The 9,732-nt window shown below is 43.0% G+C and overlaps 1 non-coding gene across 1 annotated transcript; it reads right to left on the bottom strand.

The window, feature by feature from the left end:
• Positions 1-8,997: 8,997 nt before the first annotated feature.
• trnas-gcu (transfer RNA serine (anticodon GCU)) lies at positions 8,998-9,079 on the bottom strand. The gene has a single exon. It is a non-coding gene; the product is annotated as a tRNA-Ser (tRNA).
• Between the last annotated feature and the right edge of the window lie 653 nt (positions 9,080-9,732).

Below are 9,732 nucleotides of genomic sequence, written 5' to 3' on the forward strand. Positions count from 1 at the left end.
CCTTTTGTTGGGAGTTTCACATTCTTCCCAAACTTTCGGTAAAGATGTTTCTCTTCAATTCCGATTGGATTTATTCGTGACTAGCTCATATTTATGACCTCTCGTTTTGGTCTCCCTCACAAATGGAAACATTCTGACGACGTCTACCCTACCAAACCCTTTAATTATCTTAAAGATCTCTATCAGGTCATCCCCCATTCTTCTCTTTTCGAGAGAAAAGAGCTCCAACCTGTTGAGCCTTTCCTGATAAGTATTACCTGATAAGTCCGAGTTCTATTATCATCCTTGTGAATCTTTTTTGCTGCTTTGCCAATTCCTCTCTAATCTTCTTATAATCTGGAGACCAGAACTTTTCACATTACTTCAAGTGTGGTCCAACCAAGGTTCTATTCCTGCTTATCATCTGGTTTTCAATTGTATCCCTTAGTGGTCTCAGCCCGGATCCCTGTGGAATACCACTTCTCATCTTTTGTCAGTCTGAGTAACTACACTTACCCTTACTCTCTGTTTTCTGTTTTGTAGCCAGCTTGCTATCCATTCTGATACTTGTCCACTGACTCCACATCCTCAGACATTAGATATGAGTTTATAATGCTGAACCTTATCGAAGGCTTTTTGAAAATCCAAATTTATTACGACTGCTACATCAGCCATGTCTATTCTTTCTGTTACTTCTTCAAAGAATTCAATAAGATTGCTCAAGCATGACCTTCCTTTCTGAAATCCGTGCTGTCTATTATTTATTACAATTTAGTTTTCTAGATTTTTTTTCTGTTGCATCATAGAGTAATCATTCCATTATCTACACGAACACCGACTATAAACTCACTGTTTTGTCGCTCCCTGGGCTTGTTCTATCTCCCTTGTTTTATTTTAGGAATAAGATTGCTGTCCATCAGACCTCTAACACTGTTCCCTTTTCTAATGAATGTTTACACATATGAAAGAATGTCTCTGCTATCTCTTCCCTAATGTCTATTAACATGCGCGGCTGCAATCGATCCTGACGGGGGGTCCTTTCCTCTCTCAGTTTGATTCGTTTATCAATTATCTTTTATGTTTTGTAGTGAAATTGCAGTTAAGGAGGAGGAGTGTGAAACATTGGATGGAATAAACATGTTGAGAGAAGAAGTATTAAGGAGATTAGCATCTTTGAATGTAGATAAATCCCCAGGGCCGGATGAAATGTATCCCAGGCTGTTAAAAGAAGCAAGGGAGGAAATAACGGAGACTCTGAACATCATCTTCCAATCCTCCCTGGATAAGGCGTGGTGCTGGAGAATTGGAGGACTGCTAGTGTCTTACCGTTATTTAAAAAGGGAGATAAGGATAGACCGAGTTATTATCGGCCAATCAGTTTTACCTCGGTGGTGGGCAAATTTTTGGAATCAATTCTGAGTGACACGTTAATCCATCACGTAGAAAGGAACGGGTTAATGAAGGACAGTCAAGATGGATTTATAAGGGAAGGTCGTGACTGACTGACTTGATTCAATTTTTTGAGGAGGTAACAAGGATTGTCAATGACGGCAGTGCATTTGATGTCGTCCACAAGGATTCTAGCAATGGTCGACGGGAGTTTTTATGACTGGAAGCCTATTTCCAGTCAGGTTCCGCATGGCTCACTATTAGGTCCCTTGCTTTTCCTGGTATATATTAATGATTTTAACTTAAATGTACGGGCATGATAAAGAAGTTTGCTGAGGATACAAAAATTGACGGTCAACTTTTGTATTCTCTGCCAGCTTCTTTATCATGCCCCCTAAATTTAAGTTAAAATCATGAATATATAGTGAGGAGGAAACCTGCAGACTGCAGGAAGATATCAACGGACTGATCAGGTGGGCAGAAAATTGACAAATTGAATTCAATCCGGACAGGTGTGAGGTGATGCATTTGGGGAGGGCAAACAAGGCAATGGAATACAAAATAAATGGAATGATACTGAGAGGTAGAGGACGTGAGGGACCTTGGAGTGCATTTGCTTTCTTCGCCGAGGCATAGAATATAAGAGCAGGGACGATATGCTCGAGCGGTATAAAACACTGGTTATATCACAGCTTAAGTACTGCATACAGTTCTGATCACCACATTACAGGAAACAATGTAATTGTACTGGAGAGGATACAAAGGAGAGTGGACGAATGAGTGAATGAGTGAGTGAATGAGTGAGTGAGTGATTGAGTGAGTGAGCGAATGAGTGCGTGAGTAAGTGAGTGAGTGAGTGAATGAGTGAGTGAGTGATTGAGTGAGTGAGCGAATGAGTGCGTGAGTAAGTGAGTGAGTGAGTGATTGAGTGAGTGAATGGGTGAGTGAGTGAGTGAATAAGTGAGTGAGTGGATGAATGAGTGATTGCGAGAGGGAAGCAGGGAGAGAAGACAGGAGCGATGAAATGACAAAAGGGAGACAGGCAGACAAGAGAGGAATTACTGCTGGATCTCGTAATGGGAAGTGAAATGGAACAGATAAGAGAAGTAAACGTTGGGGAACATCTAGGCACGAGCGATCACAACATAATAAGGTTTATAAATATCATTGCGAAAGACGGTCACAGTTCTGTCGCCTGCACTTTCTGACTGCATTTGACGGCCAAAAGTAGTTTATGGAGAATTTTCCACTTTTGTTTCCCGGAAATTACACACTTTGGGCACTCACAGCCTCTTATTTCATGGCTAGGATGTAAATTCTGTAATTTACAAAGTTTTCCATTCGTAAAGACCCATTTCTGTTCCGTAACCAGCAATTGGATGTATTGACTTAACATATAGAATCATAGAAAGGTTACAGCACAGAAGGAGACCATTCGGCCCATCGGGCGCGGGCCGGCTCCCTGCAAGTGCAACCCAGTGACACTCCCTCATCCTATCCCCGTAGCCCTGCAATTTTTTCCCTTCAAGTACTTATCCAGTTCCCTTTTGAAGGCCATTATTGAATCTGCCTCCACGACCTCCTCGGGCAATGCATTCCAGATTCTAACAACTCAATGCGTAAAACAGTTTCTCTCTATCTACTCTGCAAGAAACCTCATGGTTTTGAAGACCTCCATCAAATTTCGTCTCAACCTTCTCTGCTCTGAGGAGAACAACCTCAGCTTCTCCAGTCTATGCACGTAACTGAAGTCCCACATCCCTGAAATCATTCCAGTAAATATTTTCTGCACCCTCTCTAAGGCCTTCACATCCTTCCCAAAGCGTGGTGCCCAGAATTTGACACAATACTCCAGTTGAGGCCAAACCAGTGTTTTACAAAGGTGAAGCCCTGAGAGGGGGTGCAGAAAAAAATTACTAGCATAATTCTAGGAATGAGGGACTTTAGTTACATGGATCGACTGGAGAATATGGGGTTGCTCTCCTTGGAACAGAGACGGTTTTGTCGAGTTTTGATAGAGGTATTCAAATCATGAAGGATCTCGACATGGAAGAAGGAGAGAAACTGTTCACATTGGCGGAAGTGTTAAGAACCAGAGGACATAGATTTAAGGTGATTGGCAAAATAACCAAAGGTGACATGAGGAAAAACTTTTTCACGCAGTGAGAGGTTCGGATTTGGAATGCACTGCCCGAGGATGTGATGGAGGCAGATTCAATCATGGCCTTGAAAGGAGAGCTGGATAAGTACTTGAAAGGAAAAAAAATGCAGGGCTTCGGCGAAAGGCAAGGGAGTGTTTCTAGCTGGATCGCTCTTGCAGAGAGCCAGCACGGACTCGATGGGCCAAATGGCCTCTTTCCGTGCTGTAACCTTTCGATGATTCAACTTTATGTGTTGGAGGCGATTCAAAGGGAACAGAGCGTGCCGTAAATCGACACACCTCTCAGTATCCTCGCAAGCAATGTAGTTTAAGAGCAATTAATCCTGAAACGTCTTACTTGATAACGCAAGTCGTACACTCGAAACCAATTTGGTAAAGGAAGACTAATATTGGGGACTGGAAATAGTTAGTGTACAACTTGATATTGCTGTACACTGGAATAGAAAATGAGATTGGATGGACAGAAGTGGTCTGAAAGGATGGCCGATCGGCTGTGGGACGCAATGAACTTTTACACTGGCTGCACAATTAAGCGAACAGCGGCTCGTTGGTCCAGGGGTATGATTCCTGCTTCTGGCGTTTCATTGAATAATATGCAAGAGGTCCCGGGTTCAAATCCCGGACGAGCCCTCCTGTGTTGCTCCTTTTAGTGAAAAGTCACCAATTGGCTTCTGACATTTTTTCAGTGTTGCTGTTGGTGGAACTGAATTCTTTCCAGACCATGTTTGAGCTCCAGTGGACTGAATGCCGAAGATTCATCGGCGCAACACACAGAAAGCAAATAAAATGTCTCAAGATGATGAGGAGATTGAAACTGAATTTGCATTTTTCCCAATTCAGGCGGATATTAGATGACGGGATAGAAAGCCACATATCCAAGTTTGCCGATGACGCCAAGATGGGCAGCATTGTTAGCAGTGCAGATGAAAGCATAAAATTACAGAGATGCATTAATACAATGAATGACTGGGTAAAATTGTGTCAAATCGATATCCGTTTAGTCAAGTGTGAGGTCATCCACTTTGGACCTAGAAGGATAAATCAGAGTATTTTCGAAATGGTGAAAAGCTCGAAAAAGTGAAGGTCCAAAAAGACTTCGGGGTCCATGTACATAAATCATTAAAATGTCATGGACAGGTAAAAAAAATAATCAAAAAGGTTAATGGAATGTGGTCTTTATATCTAGACGACTAGAATACAAGGGGATTGGCATTATGATACAGTTATACAAAGCTCTGGTTAGACCACACCTGAAGTATTGTATTCAGTTCTGGGCAACGCACCTTCGGAAGGATATATTGGCTGTGGAGTGAGTGCAGCGTCGATTTACTAGAATGTTACCTGGACACCAAGGGTTAAATTAGGCGGAAAGTTTACACAAACTGGGGTTTACCTCGAATTCAGTCGATTAAGGGCTGATTTGATCGAACTTTTCAAAATATTAAGGGGAACTGATGGAGTAGATCGAGAAAAACTATTTCCGCCGGTTGGGATGTCCAAGACTTGGGGACATAGCCGAAACATTAGGGTCAGGACTTTCAGGAGTGAAGTTGGGAAACACTTCTCCAAAGCAAAGGGAGGGAGAAGTTTCGAACTCTCTTCCGCAAACGGCAGTTGATGCGAACTGAATTGTTAATTTTAAACCTGAGATTGATCGATTTTTGTTAACTGAAGTTATTAAGCGATACGGGGCTAAAGCGATTATATGGAGTTCGGTCACATATCAGCCATGATCTGTTTGAATTGCGGAACAGGCTCGAGGGGTGAAATGGCATACTTATATTCCTCAGCTCCTCATTGGTGAGAATGATTCTGCATTGGCCGGAAATCGAACCAAATTCTCCCGCATAAGAGGTGAGAATTCGACCCCTGCACAACCAATGCGCGCGTTCTTAATAGCGGCAAGTGTCCATTTGGAATCCGATCTGAACGAACATGCCGTTTACAGCTGCGGTGGCCGAGTGTTTAAAGCGTTGGACTCAAAATTCAATTGAGGTTTTCCTGCGCAGGTTTGAATTCTGCTCGCAGAGCTTCTGTTTCAAGATCACTTCAGTGCTGAAATAGATTAATTGACCGCATTTATCTCTCTCCCAGAATGAGAGATTCCACAGCGTGGCCGGTGCTTTTAATTAGTGTCGGATCTTCTCTTGCAAGATTTCAAGACCCGAGAAGGAATCTCTCCCAATCTGTAACTTAAATTCTGCTAGTTTGCAAAACCTGACATTTTTACTCTTTATTTTCTTTGTCTGCATCTCTCTCTCTCTCCCTGTCTCTGTCTCTTGTCTCTCTGTTTTGTCCCGATGGACTTCTCAGGCTTCCTTGAACGGCGACAGCTGATCTCACCAGCAACAATAGCAGAGAATGTGAAAGGAAAAAAAAGACTGAGACAGTAGGAAAAGGAAAGGTGCAACCCAGCTGATAAATTGGTCGCTGATGTATCCACATTCATGGATCTTCGCTGTCATAGTGAATGAAAGCAGCAATTTGAGTAAAGTGTACTTATGGTGGAGTGTAAACTATGACGATGCCGAGACAGACGACAATGTCGTTTCAGAGTAATTCATTCTGTAAAGTGTTACTTGATAATACAAGTCGTACATTCAAAACAAATTTGATATATTTGATGTGATATAATTAGTGCAGAACTTGACATTGTACAAGAAAGCGGGATTCTATCGACAGAGCCTTCTGAAAGGATGGCGGATCGGCTGCGTGGCAGCGAAATTTTACAGTGGTTGCACGGCTCTGTTGCCAGTTGGTCTTTGGGTCTGATTCTCGCTCAGGGAGTTTCATTGGTTCAAATCCAGGATAAGCCCCGTTGTGTCCCCATTTTTAGTCAAAAATCACCAATTGGCTTCTCACATCTTTTCAGCGGTGCAGAAGGCAGGTTTGACTTATTTCCAGCAGAACATGTTTGAGCACCAGAGGACAGAATGCAATGGGTTTGTCCACGTAACACACGGAGACGAAATGAAGATAATCTTTCAAGAAGTTGGACAGATTGAAGCCGTCACATGAATTTATCCCAATTCAGGCGATCTCATGGGTGCAGAATACAAAAGGTAAAGGATGCTGCATTGTCCTGGAAACAAACTCATGGTTTACCGCCGGCAGGCAAGGGTTTCACACTGAGCCACCAATGCACACACCGCTGCAGACTGCACGGTGTGTGCATTGGTGGCTCAGTGTGAAACCCTTGCCTGCCGGCGGTAAACATGAGGTGGATACATGTCTGGAACATGCAGACTGGCAGAGTTCCTGTTTGTCCACCTCAAAAATTTCAAGAATTGCCTTCAAGCTGCACCTTAAAATCTGCTCAATCACAGAATTTGGAGATTTATACTATTTTTCTTTGCATGCATCTCGATATCTCTGTCTGCGTTTCTTCCCTCTCTGCCTTTCCCCCTGATGGACTTATCCAGCTTCTTTGAACGGCCAGACGGGTTTCTGGAACGCCCAGGTTTCCAGACTGTAGAATCTTCAGTCCATTTATTGTATTTCGACAGGATGATCTTTGCTATGTTTCCGTCTCCGTTTTCAGAAAATATAAGCCCAGATGGGATTTCATCTCCACGGGTCCCGTCACCTTCGGGTAATGGGAATGAACCCAATCTATCATTCGGTCTTAATATCTGTATTCTCATTGCTTAAGAATAAAATTAGGGGGTTACAGTTATTTTGAGGACACATTTTAGAAATTAACACATAACAGACTTATTCGAAAACTAGAAGCACGTAATTAGCTAAAGGATAGGAGGCAGAGAGTCGTGGTGAACGGATGTTTTTCTGACTGGAGAGAAATATGCAGTGGGATCACCCAGGGGTCGGTATGAGGACTATTGCTTTTCTTGTTATATATACATGACTTGGATGTAGGAATAGGGAGTACAGTTTCGAAATTTGCGGATGATACAAAACTTGACAACTTAGAGCATAGTGAGGAAGATAGTAGCAGACTTCAGGAGAACATGGACAGAATGGTGAAATGGGCAGTCACGTGACAGATTTAACGCCGATCAGTGTGAAGTCATGCACTTTTGGAAGAAGAACAAGAAGAGGCAGTATAATCTAAATGGGACAATTTATGGGGGTTGCAAGAGCAGAGGGACCTGTGGGAGCATATTCACAAAACAGGGCAAGTTGATAAGGTAGTTAAAAAGCGTATGGGATATTTGGCTTTGGAAATGGGGGCATTGAATTTAAATACAAGGAATTCACACAAAACGTTTACAAATCACTGGTTAGGCCTCAGCTGGAATATATTGTACACTTCTGGGCACCATACTATACGAAGGATGAAAAAGGATTGAAGGGGATTCAGAGCAGGTTGACCTGGATGATAACAGGGATGAGGGACTTCAGTTATTTGGAGAGATAGGAGAATCTGGGATTATTCTCCTGACAGCAGAGATGGTTAACGGGAGACCAAAGAGAGGTATTCAAAATAATGAGGGGTTTTGAAATAGCAAGCAGGGAGAAATTGTTTCCTCTGGCAACTGGGTCGGTAACCAAAGATCATAGATTTAAAATAATTGTCAAAATAACCAGAGAGGAATTTAAGAGATTTTTTTTCAAACAGAGGGTTTGTTAAGATCAGGAACGCACTTCCTGAAAGGGTGGTGGAAGCAGATTCCACAGGATCATTCAAAAGGCAATTGGACATGTACTTGAGGAGGACTAATTTGCAGGGTTATGGGGAAAATCTGGGGTGTGGGACTAATTTGGACAGGACTTCGAAAAATCGCCGGCACAGGTACGATGGCCGAATGGCCTCCTTCTATGCTGTAAGATTCTATGATTCTATGATTACCTTCTGAATCGTTGGAATTGATAATATTCAGTGTTGTGGAGCCAAGAAAATTATAACCGTGATATTCGGCTTCTCCATTCCCTTATGAATATCGCAGATTATACTGTCCAGGCGGGGTGGGACTGAATGGGGGATAGAGTGCGGAGATTGGAATGGAAGCCCAGCAGAATGAACTTGATGTCAACAGCAGGCGGTGAACCTTCTTCTCCAGAGAGGATCTTCATTTCAGTTCAGAAGGAAAAAGGTATCAAGATAATCGGGTGAAATAGACACGGAATGAACCGGGACTGACAGCACATCCCTTTGAAACAGACACAGACACGGAATGATCCAAGACTTACAGCACATCCCTTTTAAACAGACACAGACACGGAAAATTTCCGTGACTGACAGCACATCCCTTTTACACCGATCGAGACACGGAATGATCCGGACATAAATCATAATTATGGTACATACATTTCTCTTACGTTGACTACAAGATTTACTCGTTTTACAACGACACCACTGTCCACTTTTATTATTCGCGACCTTGCAATCTCAATACCTTCTTGGTCGGAACTGTTGCTGATTTCAGCAAACAATGCAAAAACTTCCTTCTGCCGTTTGCCGACCTTCTGGATGGACTGAATCAAAGAAACAAGATTAAACACAACGTCGACGAGGATGAAAGTCGAACCCACGCGTGCAGAGCACAATGGATTAGCAGTCCATCGCCTTAACCACTCGGCCACCTCGTCTCATGCGCAAATTTGCGAAAGCTCCTTTATTCAAAATGAAAATACTGCCGATGTTGCCAAACTGAAATAAAACCGGACATCCTCAGCAGGTCAGGCAGAATCTTTAGATATAGAAACAGAGTTAACATTTCATGTAGATGACCATCACATGATATTCTATTACAATCCTGACTTGCGCCTTGCAGATGGTGGGACGGCTTTGGGGTGTGAGGAGGTGAGTTACTCGGCGCAGAATATCCAGCCTCTGACCTGCTCTTGTTGCCACAGCATTCAGCTGGCTGGTCCAGTTAACTTTCTGGTTCATGGTGACCACCTGGATGTTGATGGTGGGTGATTCCTGGAAAGATTCCAGGAATGAGGGGCTTTAGTTTCATGGATGGACTGGAGAAGCTGGGGTTGTTCTCCTTGGAATAGAGACAGCTGCGAGGAGATTTAATCGAGGTATTCAAAATGATGAAGGATCTGGACAGAGCAGATAGAGAGAAACTGTTCCCATTGGCTGAAGGTTCAAGAACCAGAGGACATAGATTTAAGGTGTTTTGCAAAAGAGCCAAAGGTGACATGAGGAAAAACTTTTTTACACAGCGAGTGTTTAGGATCTGGAATGCACCGCCCGAGGGGGTGGTGGAGGCAGATTCAATCATGGCCTTCAA

Source organism: Heptranchias perlo, chromosome 20 (genome assembly GCF_035084215.1).
Source record: "Heptranchias perlo isolate sHepPer1 chromosome 20, sHepPer1.hap1, whole genome shotgun sequence".
Lineage (NCBI taxonomy): Eukaryota > Metazoa > Chordata > Chondrichthyes > Hexanchiformes > Hexanchidae > Heptranchias > Heptranchias perlo.